Below are 6024 nucleotides of genomic sequence, written 5' to 3' on the forward strand. Positions count from 1 at the left end.
TTTTTTTCTGTCTCTCGTTCTCCCTCTCTCTGTCTTTATTATGTGAAACGGCACTCTTTCACTCACACAGACACACACACCACCGCCGTCAACTTTGCTAAATTACTAATGACAAACATTGACCAGGCAGCTGTGATTGAGCAGCAATGTCCATCCAACTCTTTTCATGGTTGTTGTAGTCGTGATAATTTTGTGAGGTCACATTGAAAAGCCTCGGATACAGAAGCGTAGAGCTGCCACCCAGGCAAAAGAAAAATAGAAAAGTGAAAAGTATATTGTTCTAACAATATACCTTTCACGTTTGAACAATATAATATCACGTTATTACAATATACAGAATTATCATGTTCGTACAATATAAATATTATATAGGCTACATCGCAGCTCCAGTCACGCTTCCATCACCGTCTTTCTCGTCTTTTCCCAGAGTAACAGCCAAACAGGAGGATCTATTGGCTAGCACTGCTTAGCCTTGCACATTCTTATTTTAAACTTAATCTGGAATTCATTGCAAACTGTTTGTGCGGGATATGAATGACAAGATTTTGTTTTTCTACAAGAGTTAGTAAAAACATCTCCAGTGTGATCAAATCTTCTTGCCAAACATCTGCAGCTTGGCAGTGTATACAGCACTATAATGACCAGAGCTAATTCTTTTGAAAACCATACATCTTTCCACAGGTCTCAACTTCATCAGACATCACCTAGACTCAGAGCTGGATGAGGCCAGCACAAACAGCAGCCTAACCGACTAAGATGATGGATCCATGGGGTCAGGAAAGCCAGAAGCAGGGGAGCTGCAGAGGTACCTTTCATGTCCATTCACTGGAGGTGTGGCTCTATTGCATGGTGTTCCTCACATCAAGAAGCTGTTGATCAAAATCAATACAGCTCTTCCTGCATCAGGAGCCTGTGAGAGACTTTTTAGTCATGCAGGACTCCTGTTCATTGCCAAACGGTCACAGCTTCACAGCAAGAAGCTTGAGAGCCAACTGCTGCTGAAGCTGAACCACCATTTCACTGACTGAAGAAACGATTTATGGTAAAGTGAGCCATACACATATGTACATCCACATAGTGGAAATTTGTATTTGTCTTTTATAATTAGTTTTACTCTCTTTTCAGTGTTTATTTGTGAGTGTAGTTTTTATTTGAAAGATTTTCATTCTGATGTTTGTATCGCATGTTTTTAGTGTTTTCATATTACATTGTGTTAATCCGCTGTCTATACTTAAGGGTATTTTAGTATACAAAGAACATTTTATAGTTTTGTTAGAATGTCTATTCCTGTGGAACTTTAGCACAGATGTTTGTGGGTTTTTTGTTTTGTTTTTTTAAATTCCTGCTGTCCACCTTGGGAATAAACTTTTCCTGATTATACCTGTTGCATCTCTGTGTCATTTGTTTCTGATTTACTTAATCCCTCTTGTATTTAAAAGAACCACCCCTAGTATGACATTCTGACGCATCAGCTGTAGTCTATTGTGTTGAAGTTGCCTCGTTCTAATGTTTTCTCTGAGGCTGCTCTAAATGCGAATATATTTACTGTGGGTTTTGCTTGAAAAAGCTTTACGTTGTGAAAAACTGAAATCTTGAAATTAGAATTGTTGTGCCTTATTTTGTGGATCTTTTTACATATATTCCTTTTGAAAATACTAAAATTTGTATATTTATTTATTTTTGTTTGTCTGATAGCATTTATTTATGAAATAAATCGGACATTTCAAACAGTTACTCGCTACTTACTCAGTACTTGAGTAGCCTTTTCACTAAGTACTTTTTTACTCTTACTCGAGTAACTTTTTTGACAACTAGTTTTCACTTTTACTTGAGTAATAATATTTTAAAGTAATGATACTCTTACTTGAGTACAATTTTTGGATACTCGACCCACCTCTGTATTTATTACCGAAGCACTAGCTGGTAGTCGGGCCATACGCATGTCCTTGTGCAGTTGAACATAATCTACGCTTTTAGTTGAAAAACAAACAGGCAAAAACCTCCCAGAAGTTCTGAAGCCAAATGGGCTACTTTCCTCTCTCTCTCTTCCTTTCTCTCGCTCCTCTCTCTCTCTCCGCGCTTGCCCTTCACTGGTACGTGACTGGGTTAATTGGGAACCCACCTGCACATTGATTGTAGGGCGGCGCTGGTCCGTATAAAGGGAAGACGGTCTTCCTTCTGCTTTATTCCTCCCACTTCACTGACGAACCATGAGGATAATAACTGACATAAAACCCAGGATAAAGAGTTTGAGTGAATGTGGTGTTGAAGGTGTGGAGGTGGATCAGAGTGTCAGAGGAGACTCTGTAGAAGGACAGAGTGCCAGCAGGACAGTCCACATACACTGCTGCTCTGTTAGAGACAGAGGAGGAGGAGGAGGAGGAGGAGATGGATGTTTTTATCTTATTGTGCCTGACACAATGAGGACGTTCATCAGAGCAGTACAGACTCCAGGACTGATCATTCCATCCAAACACACAGTCATCACTGCCTCCTTTCTTTCTGATGCTTCTGTAACTCACTGATATAAAAACGTTTCCTCTCCACTCGACCTCCCAGTAACAGCGACCAGTCAGACCATTTCTACACAGCAGCTGAGGATAAACATCAAATCTGTCTGGATGATCAGGATATGACTGAACCTCCTCCACATCGTGTCACCTTCCTGTTGTTGTCAGACAGTTGGAGCTTTGTGTTCACTGTGTTTGTGTCGATTGTGAGTTGACAGGAATCTGATGGAGAGAACAAACACAATCCAGCTGCAGTTATTGATCCATCATCTGTTCATTGATTGACACTTTGATGATGACTCCTGACATGATGAAGATGGTTGAATGTGTGCTGCTTTGTTTTCATGAATCCCATTAAAAACACACTTACACTTCCTCAGACCTGGTCTCAACCATCGGACTCCAGCAGGCTCCACCCTGAAAGGAGGAGGGGGGTCAGAGCAGCACAGTCAGCATGCACACATGGACATTACATGGCTCTCATACACATACTGTTCAAATCAAATCAAAATTTATTTATAAAGCACAAAATAAAACAACAGTGTTGACCATAGTGCTTCACAGTCAGTAAAAACAGAGACAATTAAAACAAACAATAAAAGGGGACAACAAACAATACGTAACAACACAACAAGCTAGACCAGCCAACTAGTCAGAATCGAAAGCCAAAGTAAAAAAATAAGTTTTAAGACATGATTTAAAAGACTGGATAGACTCGGCAGTACGAATATGAACAGGGAGGTTATTCCAGAGTCTAGTTGCCACGGATGCAAAGGTCTTCATTCGAGACCTAGGTTGTGCTAGGAACCTGTGATTGGACGATCTAAGTACTCTGTTGGGATTGTATAAATGGAGTAGTTCAGAAAGATAGCTGGGCGGTAAATTATTCAGAATTTTAAAAGTGAAGAAAAGAATTTTAAAATCTATGAGATATTTAACAGGGAGCTGATGTAGTTTGGCTAAAATTGGAGTTATGTGTTCATGGATTCTCGTACCTGTTAAAAGATGCGTCCAAAATACTGTTGGACACTGACAAAGGAACAGTCCAACATTTTCACAAATACACACTTCAATCCACATGTGGATCACACGGCTGATGTCTAGGAATAATCCTGGATCTGTCACCACTTTATTGAATGGAATAGGACTGATTCAAACTGTGCCCTTCATTATGTTTATATTCCTCTTCTGTTTAGCTGGACAGGACACTTCCTTCCTGCCTTTGCTACCAACTGGTTTTCTCCTCTTGGAAACACACACATTCAACATGGCTGACACTCAATTAGGTGCACATAGGCCACTATCTCAGGTACAGTACACCTGAGGCCAGAGGTGGAAGTACTTCAGTAGAATTTTCATGTATTTGTACTTTATTTATTTTTGTTTAGATGCAAAATCACCCTGTAAACAACTCCTTGGTGGCGGAGCCCCTGGTGTTGATGAGGTCCGCCCCGAGTTCCTGAAGGCTCTGGACGTTGTAGGGCTGTCCTGGTTGACACCTTTACAATGTTGCGTGGAGATCAGGGGCAGTACCCCTGGACTGGCAGACCGGGGTGGTGGTCCCCATCTTTAAGAAGGGGGACCGGAGGGTGTGTTCCAACTACAGGGGGATCACACTCCTCAGCCTCCCTGGGAAAGTCTATGCCAGGGTGCTGTCTCTGGTTCTGTTCATAATTTTTCTGGACATGATTTCTAGGTGCAGCCAAGTGGCGGAGGGCTTTGGCTTTGGTGGCCTCAGAATCTCATCTCTGATTTTTGCAGATGATGTGGTTCTGTTGGCTTCATCGGGTGAGGGCCTCCAGCTCGCACTGGAACGGTTCGCAGCCGAGTGTGAAGCAGCGGGAATGAGGATCAGCACCTCCAAATCTGAGGCCATGGTTCTCAGCCGGAAAAGGGTGGAGTGCCCACTCCGGGTCGGGGATGAGTTCCTGCCCCAAGTGGAGGAGTTCAAGTATCTCGGGGTCTTGTTCGCGAGTGATGGGAGAAGGGAGCCGGAGATCGACAGACGGATTGGGGCTGCAGCTGCAGTAATGCGGACGCTGCACCGGTCCGTCGTGGTGAAGAGGGAGCTGAGTGTAAAAGCGAAGCTCTCAATTTACCGGTCGATCTACGTCCCTACCCTCACCTATGGCCACGAACTGTGGGTAGTGACCGAAAGAATGAGATCGCGGATACAAGCGGCAGAAATGGGCTTCCTCCAAAGGGTGGCTGGCCTCTCCCTTACAGATAGCGTGAGAAGTTCGGCCATCCGGGAGGGGCTCAGAGTAGAGCAGCTTCTGCTCCACATCGAAAGGAGCCAGTTGAGGTGGTTCGGGCATCTGACAAGGATGCCTCCTGGGTGAGGTGTTCCAGGCATGTCCCATCAGAGAGGCCCCGGGGCAGACCCAGGACACGCTGGAGAGATTATATCTCTCGGCTGGCCTGGGAACGCCTTGGTATTCCCCCGGATAAGCTGGAGGAGGTGGCTGGGGAGAGGGAGGTCTGGGCCTCTTTGCTTAGGCTGCTGCCCCCGCGACCCGGCCTTGGATAAAGCGGATGAAGATGGATGGATGGAAATTTCTTCTGCTTATCCCACCTCAGCAGCAATGGCGCGTTCTGCTGCCCCCGCGACCCGGCCCCGGATAAAGCGGATGAAGATGGATGGATGGATGGATGGATGGATGGACCCTGTACAATGTAGTAACAGGAAGTAGAAACATATTTTTATTTTCTTTCTTTTCCTTCTCATTCAAGATGAGTACAGTTAGAATTAAAATGAGACTCAAGTTTGTATTCCCATCTACTGATATTTGATTATTAACATAGCACAAGGTTCAGTGAGCTTTGAACAAAAATATGAGGTAGAAATAAGTTACTTTTCCTTTCTTACTTTGAGTACATTCCAGAGTATTGTACTTTTGGACTTTTAGTTGAGTAAAGAAGTTCAACTTTTACTGCAGTTGTCACAGGCTGGGTCTCTGACCCAGCATTGTGGTTTATTTTGTAATTTTTGAAGTTTTCATGTTAGTTTGGTTATACGTTTGTGCTGTTCTTATTTATAGTGGAAGTTTAGGTTAGTTATTATTTATCATCTGTCTCGTTGATTTCTGTGTTTGGTTCTTGTGTTCTGTGTTCATGTGGCTAGTTTTACTCTTTCCTGTGCATCATTATGTTTATCCTAGTCAGCTGTTTCTCCATGTGTTCCCACTTCCCTCATTATCCTCCTGTGTGTATTTAGTCCGTGTGCTTTCAGTCATTCTTTTTCAGGTCGTCTGCTCATCCATGTCATAACTTCAGGTATCTATGTCAGGTCACCATGTTTAAGGTTTTTTCATGTTTAGCTTTAGTTCACCCAGTTTAGGTTATTGTTTAGTTTCACCAATGCCCTTTTGTTTGTACCCTTTTGGCTAGCCTCAATAAACGGCTTGTTTTTTGTTAAATCCACGCCACGTTCAGTTTTTGGAGTCTGTGTTTTGGGTCCTTTTGTCAACACATACAGTGTTGACTGTACACATACAGTGTCAACAATACGACC

General features: G+C 43.1%; 1 long non-coding RNA gene across 1 annotated transcript; it reads right to left on the reverse strand.

The window, feature by feature from the left end:
* Positions 1–2468: 2468 nt before the first annotated feature.
* On the reverse strand, positions 2469–3960 carry LOC121813893. Its single transcript, XR_006053947.1, has 2 exons — positions 2881–3960; positions 2469–2732 (listed from the first exon to the last, which is right to left on the reverse strand). It is a non-coding gene; the product is annotated as an uncharacterized LOC121813893 (long non-coding RNA).
* Between the last annotated feature and the right edge of the window lie 2064 nt (positions 3961–6024).

This window comes from Haplochromis burtoni, unplaced genomic scaffold (assembly GCF_018398535.1).
Source record: "Haplochromis burtoni strain Fernald_Lab_line unplaced genomic scaffold, NCSU_Asbu1 Contig_3305, whole genome shotgun sequence".
Taxonomy (NCBI): Eukaryota; Metazoa; Chordata; class Actinopteri; order Cichliformes; family Cichlidae; genus Haplochromis; species Haplochromis burtoni.